This window comes from Solanum lycopersicum, chromosome 1, assembly GCF_036512215.1.
Source record: "Solanum lycopersicum chromosome 1, SLM_r2.1".
Classification (NCBI taxonomy): domain Eukaryota; kingdom Viridiplantae; phylum Streptophyta; class Magnoliopsida; order Solanales; family Solanaceae; genus Solanum; species Solanum lycopersicum.
The window spans coordinates 25,388,761-25,410,902 of record NC_090800.1 but is presented as its reverse complement, the minus strand read 5'-3'; the positions used below and the strand labels follow the sequence as shown (position 1 = coordinate 25,410,902).

The window sequence follows — 22,142 nt, the reverse complement described above, 5'->3', positions numbered from 1 at the left end:
TTGTTAAGTTCTTCAATCAATTTAATGTGATTTTGTTGGTGAATATATTGTATATTTGGAAGTAAGGTAAAGCTTAACTAATTAGACTTAGAAAGTCTTTAGGTTCTCCAAATAAGTTAATGTGATTTAGTTGATGAATGTAGTGTTTTATTCATGTTAAAACTTAACTAATTAGCCTTAAAAAGTCCTTACGTTCTCCAAATACTCAATGTAATTAGTTGGTGCATATACTGTTTGGGAAGTAAGTTAAACCTTAACTAATAAGACTTAAAAAGTCTTTAAGTTCTCCAAATACTTAATTTGATTTTGTTGGTGAATATAGTGTGTAAAAGTAAGTTAAAAATTAACTAATTAGACTTAGAAAGTTGTTAAGTTTTCCAAACAAATAATGTGATTTGTTTGTGAATAATAGTGTTAGAAGTAAGTTAAAACTTAACTAGTTAGACTTAGAAAAATAGTAAGTTCTCAAATAGGTAATGTCATTTCGTTGGTGAATATAGTGTTTGAAAGTACGTTGAAACTTAACTAATCAGACTTAGAAAGTCTTTAAGTTCTCCACATACTTAATGTGATTTAGTTGGTGAATATAGTGTTGGAAATAAGTTAAAACTTAACTAATTAGACTTAGAAAGTTGTTATGTTTTCCAAACAAGTAATGTGATTTCGTTGGTGAATAGTATTAGAAGTAAGTTAAAACTTAACTAATTAGACTTAGAAAAATTGTTAAGTTGTTCAAATAAGTTAATGTATTTTAGTTGGTGAATATAGTGTTTGAATTAAGTTAAAACCTAACTAAGTAGACTTATAAAGTCTTTAAGTTCTCTAAATAAGTTAATGTGATTTAGTTGATTAATATAGTGTTAGAAGTAAGTTAAAACTTAAGAAATTAGACCTAGAAACTTTTTATGTTTTCCAAATAATTAATGTGATTTTGTTGGTGAATACAGTGTTTGGAAGTAAGTTAAAACTTAACTAATTAGTCTTAGAAAGTCTTAAAGTTTCCCAAATAATAATGTTATTTAGTTGGAAAATATAGTTTTAGAAGTAAGTTAAAACTTAACAAATTCGACTTAGAATGTTGTTAAGCTTTCCAAACAAGTAATGTGATTTTGTTGGTGAATATTGTGTTTGGAAGTAACTTAATACTTAACTAATTAGACTTTGAAAGTCTTTAAATTCACCAAATACTTAATGTGATTTAGTTGGTCAATATAGTGAATATTCAGCTCTTCAGGCCCAACTAACGTGTCTTTTTTATTCAGGAACTATTCTTCCTCCATGTCCTGCAAGTAGTGATGATAGAGCTAATCTGGAGGGCGATAAGAATGATAAGGGTGATAAGGAGAGTGACGGTGATAACGAGTAGTTGTATTGGTTTGACATTTTAGACTTCTATATTTTATGGAATTGTTTGATCGTGTTTTAGTTTAATTTGATATTTGTTGAAGTTTATTTTGAAATAGTTTAATGTATATTTTTAAAACAATGTGTTGTTTTGGTTGGATGAAGTTTATTTTAAAGTAACTCATTTGGAATTCTTTGAGTTGGATGCAGTTTATTTTGTAATAGCATATTTGAAATTCTTTAGGATGTTTTTATATAAATACACAAGTGGGATACTCAAATTGCAGCTCAATGCTGCCAGATATGTAGCAGAATTAGCGACCTCTAGAGGTCGGAATCTAAAGAAATAGAAATACAAACCTCTAGAGGTCAGAATCTAAAAAATAAGAAACAAAAATACTGACCTCCGGAAGTCAGAATCTAAATAATAAGAAACAGACATACCGACCTCCGGACGTTGGAATCTCAAAAATAAGAAATACAAATACCGACCTCCAGAGGTCGGAATTTCAAAAATAAAATATAAAAATATCGAACTCCAAAGGTCAGAATCTAAAAAATAGGAAATATAAATACTAACCTCCGTAAGTTGGAATCTAAAGAATAAGAAATAAAAACACAAACCTTCGGAGGTTGGAATCTAAACAATAAGAAATAGAAATACCGACCTCCACAGATCAGAATAAAAAAAATTAAGAAATGAAAATAGCGACCTCCAGAGGTCAAAATCTAAAAAATAAGAAATAAAAATACTGACTTCCGGAGGTTGGTATTATAAAATTTGATAATTGAAAATTCTGACCTCCGGAAGATGGAAATAATAAAAATAAAAAATAAACAAATATATTAAACTTACCTCCGGAAGTCGTAAAATAAATAAAAAATTTACCGACATAAATTAAAACTGACCTCCTTTATTTTTGCAGGTCGGTAAATACCGACTTCCAGAGGTCGGGATTGAATAGTGACCAAGCTTTTTCTGGCTTACGCTGGGAAGTCGAATTTTTGTCGGTATTTCAGGAATACTGACCTCTTGAGGTCGATATTCACCTTTTTTTAGTAGTAATACTAAGAAATGAGTAAACATGAGGTTTAGCCAAAGAGGGTGAGCCCTAGTACCATATCAAACACCCTTTATCGAATGGACAAGGTGTGTGTAAGGCGTAGGTTGGTTAGTTTAGAAGATTGGTTTTCCGAGAGAAACCCATTTGATATGGGGTAAGTTCCACGAGAGGGAATTTATTTTCACCTAAAGCTTAGCCTAGTCAACATTGACTTGTTAATTTTTCTATCGAAAGCATGTACCCATTAGTTTGTATATATATATATATTGTGGTCACCCTTAAGAACTTTCCCTCATACTAGTTTTATCCTCTTTTTTTTTGCTATTTTTACTATTTTTGACAAAAACCTCCTTTTTGATATTTGACACTTTGATGTCACATATTATACTTGTTTTGTTTTAAATTTCACACTTGGTGCCTACACCCTGGACGTGGTCGGCACCCAATGACCACTGTTGGCCTTTAGTGTACCTTTGGTCTAACTTACTTAACTAAGCGAAAGACTCAACTCAATCAAGAAATAGAGCATGGTTAAAATAAATACTTAATGTGATAGTTTGCCAAAAATGGCACTTTACTCTCAACACTTGAACATATGAAATAATAAGGTAAAAGACACTTCAAAACTAAATTATTAATTGTCTACAAGCTTCTTAACTTACTGAGATGAATGTTGGGACAGACCCAAAACATCCCAATTAACTAAATTAGTAAAGCAAATAAAAAGGATGTCCTCTAGAATGCAAGGAGGCTCACCATTGACTGTTGAGCTCAAATTGGATCAGTGTGCAGATCCTGGTTGCCTGCGTCTTTATAATAAGATGAAGCAGGTCAACTGGAATCAATACATTGAATGTACGAGTATGCGAGTTGGAATGCTAAACACATCTATAAAGCTTGAAATGGATTAAGCATGAATTTACCTTGGTTTTGCTTGACTCGTAAGTTAACAACTCAATATAAAGCAGTAAAGACATATGTAATATATATATATATATAACTGGTAAGCAATGTAAACACTTAGTTCATTAAAGATAAAAAAAATAATAAACTCAAATTTACTTATATATTAAAGTAATATAATTTATGTAGGAGTTTCTCTAACAGCAAACCACCACTATGAACTTAAGTGATGATACGTGTCGCCATGCTGCTAGAACTTTCCTATACTTTCTCTTCACATATGACATTCTCAAATAAGTGGATCCATTAGCTAACTTACATGATCATGTAAAAAATATGACACAGTAATACCCATGATGGTCATGGTTTGCATGGAGACTTTAGTTAATTTGAACTCTCATCCCCACATCGGTGCTCAATACTACTCCCAAAATATACATTAACTGATGCTGTTGAAATAGCCTCTTTCTTCTGATTTGAGATAATTTGCTCAACTCTTTTCAGCTTTAAAAAGCCCCTCTTGGAATCAATGTTCCCCTTTTTATTCAAAACTCTTCTGGATCTCTTAGTATCCTTTTGACATAAATGTAAAAAACATTTATGAACTTTCTAGGGAATACGTAGTTCCCTTATGTCGTTCGAAATATGAACTCAGCCTTTACACTTTATTTAACTTTAAACATGAGCCTTAAAACGAAGGTTAAACATTTAAGTAAGTCATTGGGAACTTTAAAAAAACTTTACTTTAACTCACTCCATAGCTTTAGACTTGACTTCTTACTTACTTGACCCTAACATCCCTTTAATTTGGATTACGGATTCAAGTATCATGATCTCATTTTTATTGATGTTTCATGATGCGTAGATGTACTTTAGAATGTTGGAATCAACTGCGACTGATTGGTACATCACTTAGGAACTAGTACGAAAAGATAGGGAAACAACGGGGTCTCTAGCTGACCTTGGCGATCTAAGAGGCGCGGAGCTCCAGACCCAATAGGGTAGACTCTGGTCTAAGGCACTCTGATCTGCGTGGCACGCTAGAGCTGGTCAGATAGAGCTCTGGCAGGTGCGGCTTCCCATTGGGTATCTGACGGGACCTCCAATTTTCTTCTCCATTTTTCATGTATAAACCACCTAAATATCCATGGATCCCACCCAAAAAATTAAGATTTATAAATACCTCATTACCGAATAGATTAGAGCCAAAACCAGTCAGGAAACTTAAATCAAATCTACTAGATATGGACTACATTTCAACCAACAAGAATTTCACAATTTTTATTCAAGAATTCCCATATTCATCATTCAATAATCTCAATCATTGCTTAATTGAATTGAATTGGGATGTGAGTGAAAGGACCCAACATAAAATGATCTCACATACCTTAAAAGAGATCATCCCAGACGAAATCAACACAACGATTCTTGGTGTTCTTCCTTCTTCTTCTCATTTCTCATATTTTCTCTTTGTCTTTTCTCTTCTCTCAAAACCCTACCTTGTTTTCTATAAGCGTTAACTGAGTAGGATTAGCTTGGACGACAAATCATTATCCAAAAATTAAATTAAATAATTGGGTAAGGAAAAGACCAAAACACCATTTAAAAATCCAAATTGGACTTTCCTCACTCCAACAACAAAACTTCTGAAAGTCATATCTTCCTCATAATACATCAAAATTTCACAAACTCGACGTCGTTGGAATGATATTTCCAAGATATTTTCATCCTATAAAAAACTCAACCTAACTTCTCCTGATCTGGAAGTAATGGTCATTTGAAAATGACCAAAACTTGCTTTTATAATCTGGAAATTTTCTAGATTTTTCTATTTATTTCCAAAATTTATTATTCTTAGTTTCTTAACTTATTCTTAGTTGTTTCATGTTAAGAGACATTACAATATCTCCCTATTGTGAACATTCCTTCTCGAATGATAACTATTTCACTATGCTAAGGGTGGTAACATCATTTCAGCACTTAACAAGCAAAGTAAGTAATAAATGCTCCCATATAATCTTATAAAGCGCTATGAAGTTAATTTAACAACTTAATCTGCATTCTCTCCGATCTCAAAGAGACGAGTATATCTATTCCGCATATCCTCCTCATCTTCTCAAGTAACTTCCTCAAATAATTGGTTCCTCCAAAGGACCTTGACAGATGCAACTTCATTTTTCCTTAGCTTGAAAACTTGACGATCCAAAATCTGAATCGAAGTTTCTTCATAATACAAGTTATCCTTAATCCCAACATTATCTGTTAGTACAATCAACGAAGGATCACCCAAGAACTTCTTCAACATAGAAATATGGATACAGGATGAACCACTGCAAACTCTTGGGGTAGCTCCAACTCATAAGTCATATTACCCACTCTATTAGAATTATATAAGCTCTAATATACTAGGGATTAATTATCCCCTTCCTATCAAACCTCATGAAACTCTTTGTGGGTGAAATTTTAAGATACACCCAATCATCCACGTCAAAATCTAACCGCCTTCTCCTAACATTGATGTAGGACTTTTGGTGACTCTGTGTAGTCCTCAACCTTTATTGAATCACTTTCATCTTCTCCATAGCTTGGTGAACTAGATCTCTTCCTATCAATCTTGCTTCACCAACTTCGAACCACCCAATAGGAGATCTTCATCTTCTCCCATAATGAGCTTCATATGGAGCGATTTAAATGCTCGAATGGTGACTATTATTATAACTAAACTCAATGAGAGGTATGTCATCATCCCAACTTCCCTTAAAGTCGATCAAACAATCTCTCAACATATTCTCTAAGGTCTAGATAGTACGCTCTACTTGTCCATATGTTTGAGGGTGAAAAGTAATGCTTAAGTTCACCATTGAATCCAAAACTCTCTAGAATGATTTCCAGAATGTAGTAGTAAATTGTGCCACTCTGTATGAAATAATGGATACTAGAACTATAAGAAGTCCTACCACTTATTGAAGGTAAAAATTAACATAATCCTCAGCTGAATAATTAGGTTTTACCGAAAATAAATGGGCTGACTTTGTCATTCTATCGGCAATCACCCAAATGCGGTCATGCAGCTTGCGAGATCTGGGCAAGAATGTGATGAATTCAATACTAATCATCTCCCACTTCCATTTCGTAAGAACTAAATTCAGTGCAAACCTCCAGGTTTTTGGTGTATAACTTTCACTTGCTAGCAGTTTGAGCACTTGGAAATAAACTCACCAATATCTTCTTCATATCTTCCTACCAATATGACTCTCTAAAGTCGTGGTACAAAGGAACAGAGAAAGAAATAGTTACTATTCAGGTAGGACTTGCACCCAAAAACAAAAGGAGAAGAGATCCATATTTTATGGAACAACAGGATTACGAAGAAATTCTTTGCGAAGAGCAACAATGGGACGAACATGGATGAAGAAATGAGCAAAGATAGGAAAAAATTACATAAGTAATGTGAAAATAGAGCCAAATCAGCTTTAAACAGGACGAATCGTCTCAAAACACAATAAAAAAGCGGCGAATTGTCCTAAAAACTGCGCATAATCGTCTTGAAAACAGCAGAGAGGAGGCTACACAGAACGAAGAAAGTGAAAAGGAAGACAGCAGAAACGGAAAAAAAATTAACCGCAAAAGCAGACGATTTGGACCTGCCTTATATAAACAAGTGTTAAAGGCAGGTCCACAGTAATAGAAAAAAATAAACCAAACAAAACAACAAAACACAGAAGACAAAGGAAGCGGAGGGATGAATGGAATATTTGGATCTATGAGCCTCCTTTAGGATATTTTCTTGGAGTATATCCACCTTAGGTACACCATAATGTAACCTTGGTACTTCAGCAGACTATATGCCCTTTGTTCAAAAGCCAATACTCTTTGCTTATGAACATTTTCTTTCAAATCAAGCAAAATAGGGTCTTGGTCTTACTTTTCTTTCACCTATGACACTAAGGACGACTCAACCCCATTTGTCATCACTATGCCTCCTTCTATGAAATCCAAATTTTGAATCCCAAGCATGCAAATCGGTGCACATCTTTAGCTAACTCCATCCTTCCTTCTTGAACATGAGTACTTCCCATGGATAATCTTCTTAAGGCATCAAGAACAACATTAGCCTTACCTTTGTGGTAAAGAATACTCATGTCATAATCCTTAAGTAATTCCAACCAACTCCTCTGTCTGAGATTGAGCTCTTTTTGAGTGGAGACATATTGGAGGGTTTTGTAGTCAGTGAAGATGTCCACATGAACACCATAAAAGTAGTGACGCCATATATCCAGAGGGAAAACTATTGGAACCAAATCTAAGTCATGAATAGGATAATTATTCTCATGAATCTTTAACTATCGAGAAGCATAAGATATAACCTTGTAATTCTGCATCAACAAACAACCTAAGAAAACTCTTGATGCATCACAATACACAACATAACCTTGAGTACCCTCTGGTAAGGTCAAAATCGGAGCGATAGTCAATCTCTTTTTGAACTCCTGAAAGCTTTTCTCACAAGATTTTGACCATTGATACTTGAATGCCTTCTTAGTTTGCTTGGTCAAAGGAAATGAGATAGAGAAAAATCCTTCAACAAATCTGCTATAATATCCGGCCAAACCCAAGAAACTCCTTATATCTATTGGAGATGTGGGTCTAGGCTAACTCTGAACTACTTCTATCTTTTAGGTATCAACTTTAATCCCATCACCCAAAATAATGTGTCCGGAATTGCACAGACTTAATCAAAATTCATTCTTGGAAAATTTCGCATACAACTCCTTATGTTTCAACGGTTTGAAAATAATCTTGAGGTAACTAGCATGATCTTCTATATTCCTTGAATAAACCAGTATGTCATCAATGAAGACAATGACAAATAGATCTAAATAAGGTTTGAAGACTTTGTTCAGATGTTTCATGAAAGTTGTAGCTGCATTTGTCAAACCAAAGTAAATAACCAAAAATTCATAATGTTCATATTTTGTTGTAAAAGATGTCTTTGGAATATCACATTCCCTAACTTTCAACAGATGGTAGCCTGATTTGAGGTCAATCTTGGAAAATCAAAAAGCATATTGAAGTTGATCGAAAAGATTGTCTATCCTTGGAAGAAGAGACTGATTCTTCATGGACACCTTATTCAAGTGACGATACTATATACACATCCTAAGGGAACCATCCTTTTTCTTTCGAATGATGCTTTTGTATAACAAGTCTTTTAATTGTTCTTTTAGCTCTTTCAACTCTGCTGGTTCCATTATGTATGGCGAAATAGAGATAAGACAAGTATCTGGGATGATGTATATGCCGAAGTCTATGTCTCTTTCTGGAGGGACACTAGGTAGATTATTAGGAACAACTTTTGAAAACTCCCTGACTATGGAATCTAACTTAAGGGAGGGTACCTCAACACTTGAGTCATTAACTCATACTAAGTGATAGATACATCCCATTTAGACTAACTTCCTCGCCTTAAGGTACGAAATGAAACGACTCTTAGGCACTACTGAACTAATACTCCACTCTATGACTGGCTCATTAGGAATTTGGAACTTAACAACTCGAGTTCTACAATCTATTGACTCATAACAGGTATGAAGCCAGTCCATACCCAGAATGACATTAAAATCTACCGTGTCTAACTCTACTAGATCAGCCATGGGTGTTCTTGTGATTGTTGGAAACAGGATAATCACGATAGACTCTATCCGCTAGAATAGACTCCCCAACTAGTGTAGAAACACATAAGGGTTCACAAAGTGTCTTAGGAAGAATATCAAACTTATTTGCAACATAAGGAATTACAAAAGATAAACTTGCTCTTTGGTCTAACAAAGCATAAACATCAAAAGTACATAATTTGATTATACCGTTAACAACATCTGGAGAGTTCTCTTACTCTTGGCGGCTAGTGATTGCATAAAGCTTGTTTGTCCCTCCGCCGGTACCTGACGTGACTCCTCAAGGTGAAGCCCTGTTTGGTGGAGCAACTCATGAAGATTGAGTTCGATCGTCCAGATTTCCACCACCTTGTTTATTCTTAGGTCACTCTCTCATGAAGTGACCCTCTTGACCACACGTGAAGAAGCTTGTCTGTCCATCTTGACAGTTACCTGGGTGGTCTCTACAAAACATAGCACATGTAGGAGCCCTACTTCCTCCTGTGCCACTCTACCTTGCGACTGAGTTTTTTCTAGCCTTGAAGTTTTGCGAATTCTTGCCACTATACTCAGCTCGGTTTCTGGACACAGATACACTAGCAGATGATGGTGCATGCTCCTTTCGTTTTTCTGAATTTCTGGTAGAGTTCAACCACCTTTCTACTGACCACACTACAACATTTAGGCCTAAGGCCAACACTAAATCTTAACAACGCTTGTAAATTGTAGCCTTAGTTTTTAAGTTTTGACAACGGTAACATCCTCAATATTTGTCAAGCGTGTTCTTTTGTGGTATAGGCTACAAGTTTTAAGCGTAACATATCATAACATAATTGGCAACACTTATTTATATATATGAATACACTTTTAATATGTGGTATTTTTATAATTTAAAAAACAACACTTTACAAGAGTGGCCATTATAAACTTCCTAAAATTTTGACTAAAATATTTTAGGGAAAATTATACATAATAGCAAACATTTAAATTAAAATAAATCCTATAGCTACTGTTTGAAACATTTGTACTCCGTGGCAAATTTGCACAAATTTTTCCATTTGGTTCGGACCCACTCATCAAGCAAAAGATTTATTTTTATTCCAAATCATTCCCTATCTTTTCTCTCCCATTTTCTTTAGTTATCCCTAAAATTTCATCCCAAATCAATTATTTTTAATTGGTTCTGGCCCACCCTCTATCTTAATACAAATCTGTTAGCTATTTTTACTCTTCCAATTTCTTTCAGTTTTTCGTAAAGTCTCTCTCCAAATTCGATTTTTCTTAAGTAATTATATATCCTTATACAAACACAAATGTATAAAATGCGTTTGTGTTTGTATAAAGCGAGAGGAAATTATATAAATACATATATTTTTGGTTAGTTTTTGCCTTTCCCTCTTTCTTGTTTTATACAAATTTAAATTGTATATAGTTTCTCTCTTTTTCGTTTTCTACAATTCGATTCAATTGTATATATTCTGCCCAAATCTCTTTTGTCTCTCTCTTTCTTATTTTATTCAAATTCAAATTGCATATAATCGTTATATACACTTATAATTACACATAAAATTCATCTTATACACTTCGTTTTATACAATTCTCTGCCAAAGTCTCTTTCTCTTTCTCGTTTTATACACTTCATTTTATACAATTCGCTTTAATTGTATATGTAGAGCGAATTATACATTTATATGTTTGCTGTGGAGTGCAATTATGCAAACTTTTCTATTGCATACAAATATGAATTTTATGTTTGCTATATGTGAAAGTTGCCCAATATTTTATTCCCTCCAACGTATTTAAGTCACTCTCTAATTTCCAATTGGCCAAAAAGAAACTCATACAAAATAAATTATAAATACTCTCACTATAAACAGATTTTGCCCCAAATATGCCCATATGAAAAATCTCACGCCTAAAGCCTACTTCCTCCTCCTTCTTCATCTTCTCATTTGGACTCATAAATTCTCCATTGTAACCAGATTTGATCATTTTTAAAATCTTGTTGTCACTCCACATTTTTTAGTACTTTGATGGATGCTGGTGATTTCCCTAATTTTTCTTCACCTTTATATGAGAAACTTCAATAATAGGTCGAATAATTTAAACATTGTTTGTAGGAAGAAGGGATATTATGGTAGTCAATACCTTGTTCGCATATATTCGAGAAACTGGAGAAATAGTTTGAAGAATTTCGATATTGTTTTGAGAAATTAGGGGATATACGGGTCTGGATAATCGGGAGATTTTACTGGTCTAGATATGGGTTCTAACGACGAAGACAGATTCAATCTCTATCCTCATAAATGGTGACCTTCTTATGTTCATCAGTTTGCCCGGTTGATGGTATTCGAAAAACATTATTTATATGACTTTATTTTCATTTTATGAGATTTTTAATCGTTAGTTGCAATTTTAATTCTAAATAATCTGCACATTTTCTATATTGAGCTTCATTATGTTACATATAATATTAAACTTGGTGCCCATTTAATCTGGCTTGGTATTGTAGATTGTCTTTTGAAATGTTTGTGCTTCATTTGTTTTTTTTTAGTTTATTTTTGTCTAAGTATGAGTTAGTTGCTTTCTTTTTGAGATAGTATATACATTACAGATTGAAATGTTTATTTGAAAGCTTGTAAATATGTTAGGAATTGTCTTTAATTAGATAACAAAGTCTAATTTGTTTTTGGTAACAGAACAAATTCATGATGTGGCGTTGTAGATATAGCAACAAACCACTGACACTTATAATTTAAAATAATACTATGTCTTTTGTAATCAATTGTACTGTCAAAGTTTGAGTTTCCAAAAATATTCGTAGTGATGGGAACATGATACTTAAAATCAGAACAGATCCATATAGCCGACTAAAACTTGTTTGGTACTGAGGCTGTGAGGCATATTAGTATAAATAGGAAAAGTTGACAATGTTGCAAGACATGCTTTGATCATGTCCAAATTAACTCTTCCTTTGATGATGGGGATAAACTAGTTTCAATAGTGAAAATTGATGATGTGGTAAAATTATTGTTGGCTTTCTTCTTAGTAGAAATGAGATTATGGGTGTTTGGATCAAAGCCTTGAGAACTAAGTTTTTTTTGTGATGAAAGAATTCAAAAAATTTGTCACTTCATTATCTGTTCTACCAGGTAAGTGTTTCGCTATTTGTGACCTTCTACTTCCCAAGATTATGTGTAAATCAATTATAATACATTCTTCTTGTTCACTAAAACAACCCATTTTAAGATCTGGCATTACATAATTTATCCACCTTAGCCTGCAACTAGTTCAGGAACAGAACTCCAGCAGGAATGGCCATGGGTGTTGATGTGTTTATGAGTTTTTCATCTTCTTCAGTAGACCAAAGACCTCTCTTTACTTTCTGTTTACTATAGTAGTGATTGTTGGGTATGTAGCAAGAATTGATGGGAAATAGAGGGAAGGAGAGGAATTTAAAAAAGTTTAAAACTTGAAAGGTTGGGAATTTGAAAAGTCCTCTAATGCTTTATTGAAAAAGGCAATAGTCCCTCATCGGTAATGAAAATGAAAATAGGAGAGTTTAAATAAATAAACACTCCTATTAATTGTTAAAAGGGTTGGAAAGAGGGACCCCCTCGCGCCGTCGTCGCTCGCTCGCTTCGGCTTCGGCTTTGGCTTTGGCAAATGATCGATCGAGAGATAATTTTTTGGACAAAATTTATTTTAATTATTTATTAATTAATTTAAATGGCCAAAAATTATTTTCAATAAATTAGTTGATAACACAATTTAACCGAAATGTTTTCAAATTTTTAGTTAACCCGACCCGACTCGGATCCGCGCGAAAGACCCGTTTTAAATTCCGTTATATTCAAAATTTCCCGCCATGACTGTTCTGAAAGGTTGCAACTTTCAGGAATAGTCAATACCATTTGAAAGTTTGCAACCTTTCATTAATAGTCGTGTCAATTCTGAAAGGGTAGCAACCTTTCAGAATATATTATTCCTGCCTATAAATACCATTCAGTATTTAGAATATTTCCTAACGAATTTTCTGATCTTCCTTCTTCTTAAAAACATATATTTCTTCGTGTACTTTCCTGTTGTGGATTGATTCACTGACAGTAGAGTTTTTGATATCAATACTCTACTGATGAAGATCATTTTACCCTGGGAGGTTATATTGCAAATCAAACCTCGGATACTAGAGGGGAATAATTTCCTTAATGGGACACTGTGAATTCAGTGGACTTGATTTTCTTCCTAAAAAGAGAAATAAAAGAGTATTCAACATTCTGGTAAGTTTTACAGATTAAATTATTTTTTACAAATAAATTTCTGTTCATCTTATTTATTGGTTCTAAAAACATCAGTTACTTCGCGTTTCTGAATGATTTATTACAACCAGTAATTTCTGATTTTCTTAACACATATTGGCATCAATCTTAAGGAAATTATATAATTCTGTGTTTCTGGTGAAGACAAAAATCTTTGTGATTTTATACTCCTTTAAGTCTGCAATTATAATTTATTGCTTACTTATATTGTATCAATTTTGTTTATCAGAAATGGAAAACATTGGTGTTACAGTGGCTGTTGTTGCACCAACCCGAACTCTTGTATCACAAGTAGAGAAACCGGGTAAATTCACAGGTGTCAATTTCAAAGGATGGCAGCAACGAGTATTTTTCTAGCTTACCACCCTTGGTCTGCAGAAATTTACAAAGATACTCCAGTACCTGCTGATGATATGCAAGACAGGGAAAAATTTATGATTGTTGAAGCATGGAAACAGTCAGACTTCCTATGTAAAGATTACATTTTGAGTGCTTTAGAGGATGACTTATATAATGTCTATAGTTCAATAACAACTTCAAAAGAGTTGTGGAATGCACTTGAGAAGAAATATAAGACAGAAGATGCATGCTTGAAAAAAATTTATGGTCGCAAAGTTTTTAGACTATAAAATGGTAGATAGTAAAACTGTTGGATCACAAGTGCAGGAACTTCAACTTATTCTCCATGATCTGATTGCTGAAGATATGGTGGTAAATGAAGCTTTTCAAGTGGCTGCAATGATCGAGAAGTTGCCTCCTTGGTGGAATGATTTCAAGAATTATCTAAAGCACAAGCGTAAAGTAATGAAGCTTGAAGATCTTGTGATTCATCTCAAGATTGAGGAAGATAACAGAAATGCCGAAAAGAAGTCGCGTAAGAGTTCAACAATCATTGGAGTTAATATTGTTGAAGAAGCTCTTACCAAAGACAAAAAGTGAAAGAAGTCCAACGGGCAGAAGTCAGAACAGGCCAAGAAGAAATTCAAAGGCAACTCTTATAATTGTGGCAAGGCTGGTCATAGATCTTCTGATTGTCATGCTCCAAGAAAGGACAAAGACAAAAAAAAGGCAAAGGCAAAAGTAAAGAAAACATAGTGGAAAAGATGGAAGATGCAGATGACTTGTGTGCAATGATATCAAAATGTAACTTAGTTCAAAATCCCAAGGAGTGGTTTCTCGACTCAGGTGCTACTAGATATATTTGCTCTGCAAAAGAAGCCTTTGCAGCGTACACTCCTACTAAGTACGATGAAGATTTATTAATGGGAAACACAGCAACAGCGAGGATTGCAGGAACTGAGAAAGTAATGTTGAAAATGACATCCGGCAGAGTGTTGACTTTAAACAATGTTCTGCATGTCCCTACTATTAGGAAGAATTTAGTTTCTGCTGCACTACTCGTTAAGAACGGGTTTAAGTGTGTCCTAGTTAGTGATAAAGCTGTAATAAGTAAGAATGAAATGTTTATAGGAAAGGGCTACCTCAATGAGGGTCTTTTCAAACTAAATGTAATGGTTATTGACACTATTAATAAAAATTCTGCTTGTGTTTACTTATTGGAGTTAAGTGATTTATGGCATGCCCGTTTGGGTGGAAAGTAAGTTTGTTAAACATCCTTACAAGTCTGCTGAAAGAAATTCTAAAACTTTAGACTTAATTCACACAGATATATGCGATATGAAATCAACACCATCTCGTGGTGGGAAAAAGTATTTTATAACTTTTATTGATGACTGCACTTGATTTTGTTAAATATATTTGCTTAGTAGTAAGGATGAAGCAATTGATGCATTTAAGCAATACAAAAATGAAGTGGAAAACCAATTGAATCTAAAGATAAAAATGATTCGGAGTGATCGGGGTGTAGAATATAAATCTCCTTTTGCAGAGATATGTTTGGAATATGGTATTATTCATCAAACTACTACACCTTATACACCACAGTCAAATGGTTTGGCAGAACGGAAGAACAGAACATTAAAGGAAATGATGAATGCCTTAATGATCAATTCTAGTTCACCGCGAAATCTTTGGGGGGAAGCCATCCTTACAGCTAATAAAATACTCAGTAGAGTACCTCATCGAAAAACACAATCAATTCCATATGAGTTGTGGAAAGGAAGAAAACCCAACTTGAAATATTTCAAACTGTGGGGGTGTTTAGCCAAGGTAGAGGTTCCTTTACCTAAGAGGATTAAAATTTGACCAAAAACAATAGATTATGTCTTTATTGGGTATGGTGTGATTAGTAAAGCCTGTCGATTTTTGGTTTACAAATCTGATAATCCTGAGATTCATGTTAATACGATAATTGAATCAGATAATGCAGAGTTTTTTGAAAATATTTATCCGTATAAACCTGAAAGTGAGTTAACAAGTGAAAGATCTAAACGACCACGAGAAGAATCAATGGAAAATATTCAAACTAGTGAGGAACCTAGGCGAAGTACTCGACAACGAAATTCTGTTTCTTTTGGACAAGATTTTGTAGCACTATTGCTTGATAATGAGCCTCAAACATTTAAAGCAGCTATGTCTTCGTCAGAGTCAACTTATTGGAAAGAAGCAGTCAATAGTGAGATTGAATCAATTTTAAGCAATCACACTTGGGAATTGACTGATCTTCCTCCAGTAAATAAACCTTTAGGATCAAAATGGATCTTTAAAAGGAAAATGAAACCTGATGGGACTATTGACAAATATAAGGCTAGACTGGTAGTCAAAGGGTACAGACAAAAGGAAGGTCTGGACTACTTTGACACATATTCTCCAGTAACAAGGATAACATCAATTAGGATGTTAATAGCACTAGCAGCAGTGCATGATCTTAAAATCCACCAAATGGATGTAAAGACAGCCTTCTTAAATGGAGAATTAGAGGAAGAAATTTAAATGGAATAAACCTGAAGGGTTTATAGTTCCTGGTAAAGAAAAGAAAGTATGCAGACTTGTGAAGTCACTTTATGGACTCAATCAAGAACTCAAACAATGGCATGCTAAATTTGATCAAATAATGTTGGCAAATGGATTCAAGATTAACGAATGTGATAAATGTGTTTACATTAAAAACGTTATGAACCATGAAGTCATTATTTGTTTGTATGTTGATGACATGTTAATAATGAGTAAAGAAATTGACGATATAAATGCTACTAAGCGCATGTTGTCCAGCAAGTTCGATATGAAAGACTTAGGAGTTGCTGACTAGATCTTAGGGGTCAGGATTATCAAAACTCCCCAAGGACTGACATTATCTCAATCTCATTATATTGAAAAATTATTGGATAAGTTCAATTACTTGAATTTCAATTTAGTAAAAACTCCTATTGATTAAAGTTGTACATTTAAAAGGAATGAAGGTCAAAGTGACTCTCAATTGGAATATGCCAGAGTGTTGGGAAGTTTGATGTATATTATGAATAGCACGCGACCAGATATAGCATGTGCTATTAGTAAACTGAGTTGGTACACTAGTAATCCGAATCAAACTCACTGGATGGCTATGAAATGTGTGTTGGGTTATCTAAAATGGATACAACATTATGCTTTGCATTATAATAAATATCCTGTTGTGATTGAAGGATACAATGATGCAAATTGGATCACCGGGTCAAATGATGTAAAATCCACGAGTGGTTATGTATTCATACTTGGTGGAGGAGCTGTCTCTTGGAAATCTTCCAAACAGACATGTATTGCTCGCTCCACAATGGAATCTGAATTCATTGCTTTGGATAAGGCTGGTGAAGAAGCGGAATGGATCCGGAATTTCCTAGAGGATATTCCATTCTGGCCCAAACCTGTTGGACCAATTTGCATACATTTGCGATCGTCAAGCAGCAATAGGTAGGGCAGGGAGCGTTATGTACAATGGAAAGTCTCGTCATATACGACGTAGACATAACACCATAAGACAACGGCTCTCTAGTGGAATTATCACAATTGACTATGTAAAGTCAAGCGATAATATGTCAGATCCACTAACAAAAGGCCTAGTGAGATAGGCAGTTGAAAGATCATTTAAGGGAATGGGTTTACGGCTTAGGACAAGTCAGCATGACGGTAACTCTATTTAGCAGACTGGAGATCCCAAGAGCTAGATTCAAGGAAAAGAACAAAGTTGTGGCTGACGGTTCGACATTGTCAATTAACTCAATCTATTCTCATAATGAAGACAATGTTCAGGAAAAGGTTAAAACTTTAAGGCTTGTTAATGAGGTAATAAAGCTTAAAGTTTTTAATCATTTGCTAAGTTTGGTAGATTTGATCAAATAGTGTATCTACGAGATGACACGGTTAGAAATCACCTATGTGAGTGTGAAGTGGAAGCCGCTTTAAAGACAATTTTATGTCAAAAGCCTATTCTCTATACACTCATGAAACCAGGAGGTGTTCATGGCTAAAACGAACACAACCGTAAGAATCGTAAATAGTAAAGGGTTAATTGTGTGACATATGGTTGTCTAGATATACACCAAAGTTCGACAGTTCAAAGATATCACATCTACCGATTGATAGAGTATATCCGACATATGTTCACTATGGAAAGTCCAAGGGGAAACCTACTTATCCAAATGCAATTAATCCTTGCTTGTAAAGTACACAATTGTCCGTGCATTCCTATGTTATAACTATTCCCCATCAATGTGGGGGATTGTTAGAGATGTAGCATGAATTGATGGGATATAGAGGGAAGGAGAGGAATTTAAAAAAGTTTAGAACTTGAAAGGTTGGGAACTTGAAAAGTCCTCTAATGCTTTATTGAAAAAGGCAATAGTCCCTCATCGGTAATGAAAATGAAAATAGGAGAGTTTAAATAAATAAACACTCCTATTAATTGTTAAAAGGGTTGGAAAGAGGGACCCCCTCGCGCCGTCGTCCTCGTCGCTCGCTCGCTTCGGCTTCGGCTTTGGCTTTGGCAAATGATCGTTCGAGAGATAATTTTTTGGATATAATTTATTTTAATTATTTATTAATTAATTTAAATCACCAAAAAATATTTTCAATAAATTAGTTGATAACAGAATTTAACCAAAATGTTTTCAACTTTTTAGTTAACCCGACCCGACTCGGATCCGCGGGAGTGACCCGTTTTAAATTCCGTTATATTCAAAATTTCCCTCAATGACTGTTCTGAAAGGTTGCAACTTAAGTTTGCAACCTTTCATTAATGGTCGTGTCATTTCTGAAAGGGTAGCAATCTTTCATAATATATTATTCCTGCCTATAAATACCATTCAGTATTTAGAATATTTCCTAACGAATTTTCTGATCTTCCTTGTTCTGACAAACATATATTTCTTCGTGTACTTTCCTGATATGGATTGATTCGCTGACAGTAGAGTTTTTGGTATCTATACTCTACTGAATAAGATCATTTTACCCTGGTAGGTTATATTCCAAATCAAACCTCGGATACTAGAGGGGAATAATTTCCTTAAGGGGACACTGTGAATTTAGTGGACTTGATTTTCTTCCTAAAAAGAGAAATAAAAGAGTATTCAACATTCTGGTATGTTTTACAGATTAAATTATTTTTTACAAATAAATTTCTGTTCATCTTATTTACTGGTTCAAAAAATCTCAGTTACATCGTGTTTCTGAAAGATTTATTACAACCAGTAATTTCTGATTTTCATAACACAGATTGGCATCAGTGATGACACATTCTCAATCTACTCATCCTTTTTTATTTACTTTTTCCTTCTCATATCACATGCACCTATCTATATACTACTGGCCCTGCCTCTATGCTTAATTTGTTTCAAGTGTCAAAGTCGTGATTTTTATTAAAATGATTCCAAAGTATGTGCATAAAAGAACTAATGTTTACTCTTAAATGTATAGTGTAATTTATCATTTATAACACGTGTCTGGTTCGGTCCTTGTCTATTCAAAAGCAAAATATATTGTCTTTATTTTTAAAGAAGCTGAAGTCAACGACCCCGAAATGAGCTAAAGTCTGGCGTACACATTCTTGGGGCTATAATTGTGATATGTTATGAAACTTATGACAAATTCCTAACTTCACACGAAGAAAGTTAATCTTAGTTTCCTCATGTTAAATCTCACTGAACTAGGTTTTAAGTTGCATCACGATATTTATGCTCTACACCTGCGGAATCCAATATTTTATGCTTCGTGTATGATGAATTCTTTTGATTGATGTCTCAGTTGTAAGTCTCTCTGGCACTGTGTTGAAGCTGTTGAAGCTATATTTTATTCCTATTTAAATAACTACTCCCAATTATTTCTTCATCTCAATTCTTGAAGAAATTCCATGACCAATAGAACTCTGCTCTACAGTTTTAATTTTTTTTTTTGTGGCTTATGACGTATGTTGTGCCTTCCATCTCGTGCAATATTATTGATTTTGTTCTAAGCTTTGACATCTCCACTGCATATTGTCATATACCAGTTGCAATTAGTCATCGTTCTGTTTAGCTTAGACATCTGCATTGCATATTCCTCCACCAGTTTGTAATTACGTAGTTTTGTTTCTGAATATTTCAAATAAATTCTAATAGGTTTGATACCCAATATTATATTTGAAGCCACACTCTATTGGATTAAGTTGAAAATTATTTTAATTCAAATGCAAGCACCTTCACTATAATAACTATTACTAAGCCTCAATCCCCATAAAAAGATAGTGTTGATACTTTCAAGTAGTGCAGTTTTGCTGCTAAGAGAATTGTTTAGTGCAGCATATCTTAACTATAATATTAAACTTTTTCCTTCCACGCGTGCATGGGGTCTCTTGTATGGTGTTCAATAACGTGAACATATCTCACACTTGGAACTCATTAACGTATGTTATGATGAACCAAAGTAGCTCCGAAGTTTTGGTATTAACTAGCAAAGTGATTTCGTTTAGTGTAAATCTTGCCTTGCTAGTTCCATCTGCCAGTAAAAATGCTTTTAGTCTAATCTCTTATCACTTCCTAATTGTTCGCAACATTATCGTATATGCAACCTTTCAGAATACACCTTCTAAAAGGGAATAGAATAATTTTTGGTGATTTATTATAGGCTATTATGGAAGAAGGGTAGAAATTATTGGAAAAGTACAATTTTATTTGTTTTTTTTATATTTGAGATTACCTAATTTTATTATCATTGTTAACAAACAGGAAGGGTCTTTTAAGAATAGTAATAGTGAGTATAGTATGTACATCACTCGGTACTTTTTCTCCAAATTATAATTCGTTACTTGCTGTGCGTATGATGGTTGGAGATGGAGTTGGTGGTGTACCTGTTTATGAATATTGGTTTCTTGAATTTGTGGCTTCACAAAACAGGGGAATGTACATGATTATCTGTAGAGGTTTTTGGACAATTGAAACAATACTTGATGTGTTATTAGCACTGGTAAATTATATATCATTTGGAATTATCTTTGTGTGTCTTTTGGATTAGTTTTTCTTTGATGTTTCCTAACTTATGGATCTTCTATTATAACGTGCCTTTCAAATAATATTATTTGCTTGAGGATTTATTAGCACTGCTAAATTATACATCATTTGGAGTTATCTTTTGTGTGTCTTTTGGATTAGTTTTTCTTTGATGTAACGTTCCTTCAAATAATGTCATCTGCATATAGAAAAGCAGAAATAGCAGGAAAATATAGAACTCTTTTGCAGTTTTTCTTCTGCATAAATGAACTACTGCACAATTTACTTCTGATTCATTGTGCTGCAAGCAATATTCTTTCTTCTAAGCTTGAGGATTGTACAATGCTGACAAAATAGTAAAGGTTGTTAGATGTAACAAAATTTTTGGCGTAATCTCTTGTATTCTTATTGGTTGATATGTTGCAGACGATTATGCAAAGATTGGGATAGAGGTGGCTACTAGCTTTATCATCCACACAATCATTTTGTAGAAATTTTGTTATTTGTATCTCGGTTTCACATCGTTCACTACTTTCTCAAACCTTTTGACTGTTCATGCTTGTTTTGTTTTTCTCAGGAATGCCATAATCTTCCTCTTTCTTTTTGTTTATTTATTTACTAACTTAATTTCCTCTTCTTCTACAGGGGAGAACTTAGAAATTGAGCTTTCTAGAAGCTAGGGATCATCAAAAGCTAGGGATCATCAGACAAATAGCTCGCTGGAGTATTAATGTCATTTTCAAGTAAGGCTATCTGTTGCATTTTGAGTTCCCCTTCGCGTGGAAGAAACAGACAAATAACTCTTTGCATCTATCCTATTTTTGAATGATTATAGTTGCTTTATTTTCAATTGGGTAGAACTTTCTTTTTAATCTATTCTTAGTTTCTTTGGAATACTACTGAATCTATCCAAACAAAAAATAATTATTTTTCAATTAGAAATTGTGGCTATAAAAATTCTAGACAACGTTGCCACTCTTTGAAAGTATGGATAAAGGGATGCCATTTATATAGAATATTGATTATAAAGTGTAGTATGTACATTTAAAAAAGCAACACTTTTTAAGTGTTGTTGTTGAAGACGTATAAGAAGCCAAACTTTTAAAGTGTGGCCAATAAGAATTCAAAGGCTACGCTGGAAAGTGTAGTTTTATCGTATAAAACTGTTTCCAATGAGATGGCACAAAGTGTGGCCTTTGTACCTCATTGGCCACATTTTTTAAGTGTAGCCGCTACAGTAACACTTCAAAAATGGCAAAGGTTGCGCCCTTTTAGGCCACCCCAAAAAAATGTTGCCTTTTATTGAAGGTCACACCTTTTGCTAGTTGAGGCAACACTTTAAAAGTGTGGCTGAAAGACTAAAATGGTGTAGTGCCAACCTCGTTCCTAGTCTTAGCTTTCTTGTTTCTGTACTCCTCTTTGTCCCTCAACTTTTCCTCTTCCACTTGTTGCACATAAAACATC

General features: G+C 34.0%; 1 long non-coding RNA gene and 1 pseudogene across 1 annotated transcript; one reads left to right on the top strand and one right to left on the bottom strand.

The window, feature by feature from the left end:
* Positions 1-10,845: 10,845 nt before the first annotated feature.
* Positions 10,846-14,836, top strand: LOC138348327 (uncharacterized). The gene is made up of 2 exons (XR_011220832.1): positions 10,846-11,311; positions 13,514-14,836. It is a non-coding gene; the product is annotated as an uncharacterized lncRNA (long non-coding RNA).
* LOC138337097 (transcription factor MYB86-like) lies at positions 11,644-13,111 on the bottom strand (annotated as a pseudogene).
* Positions 14,837-22,142: the final 7,306 nt, after the last annotated feature.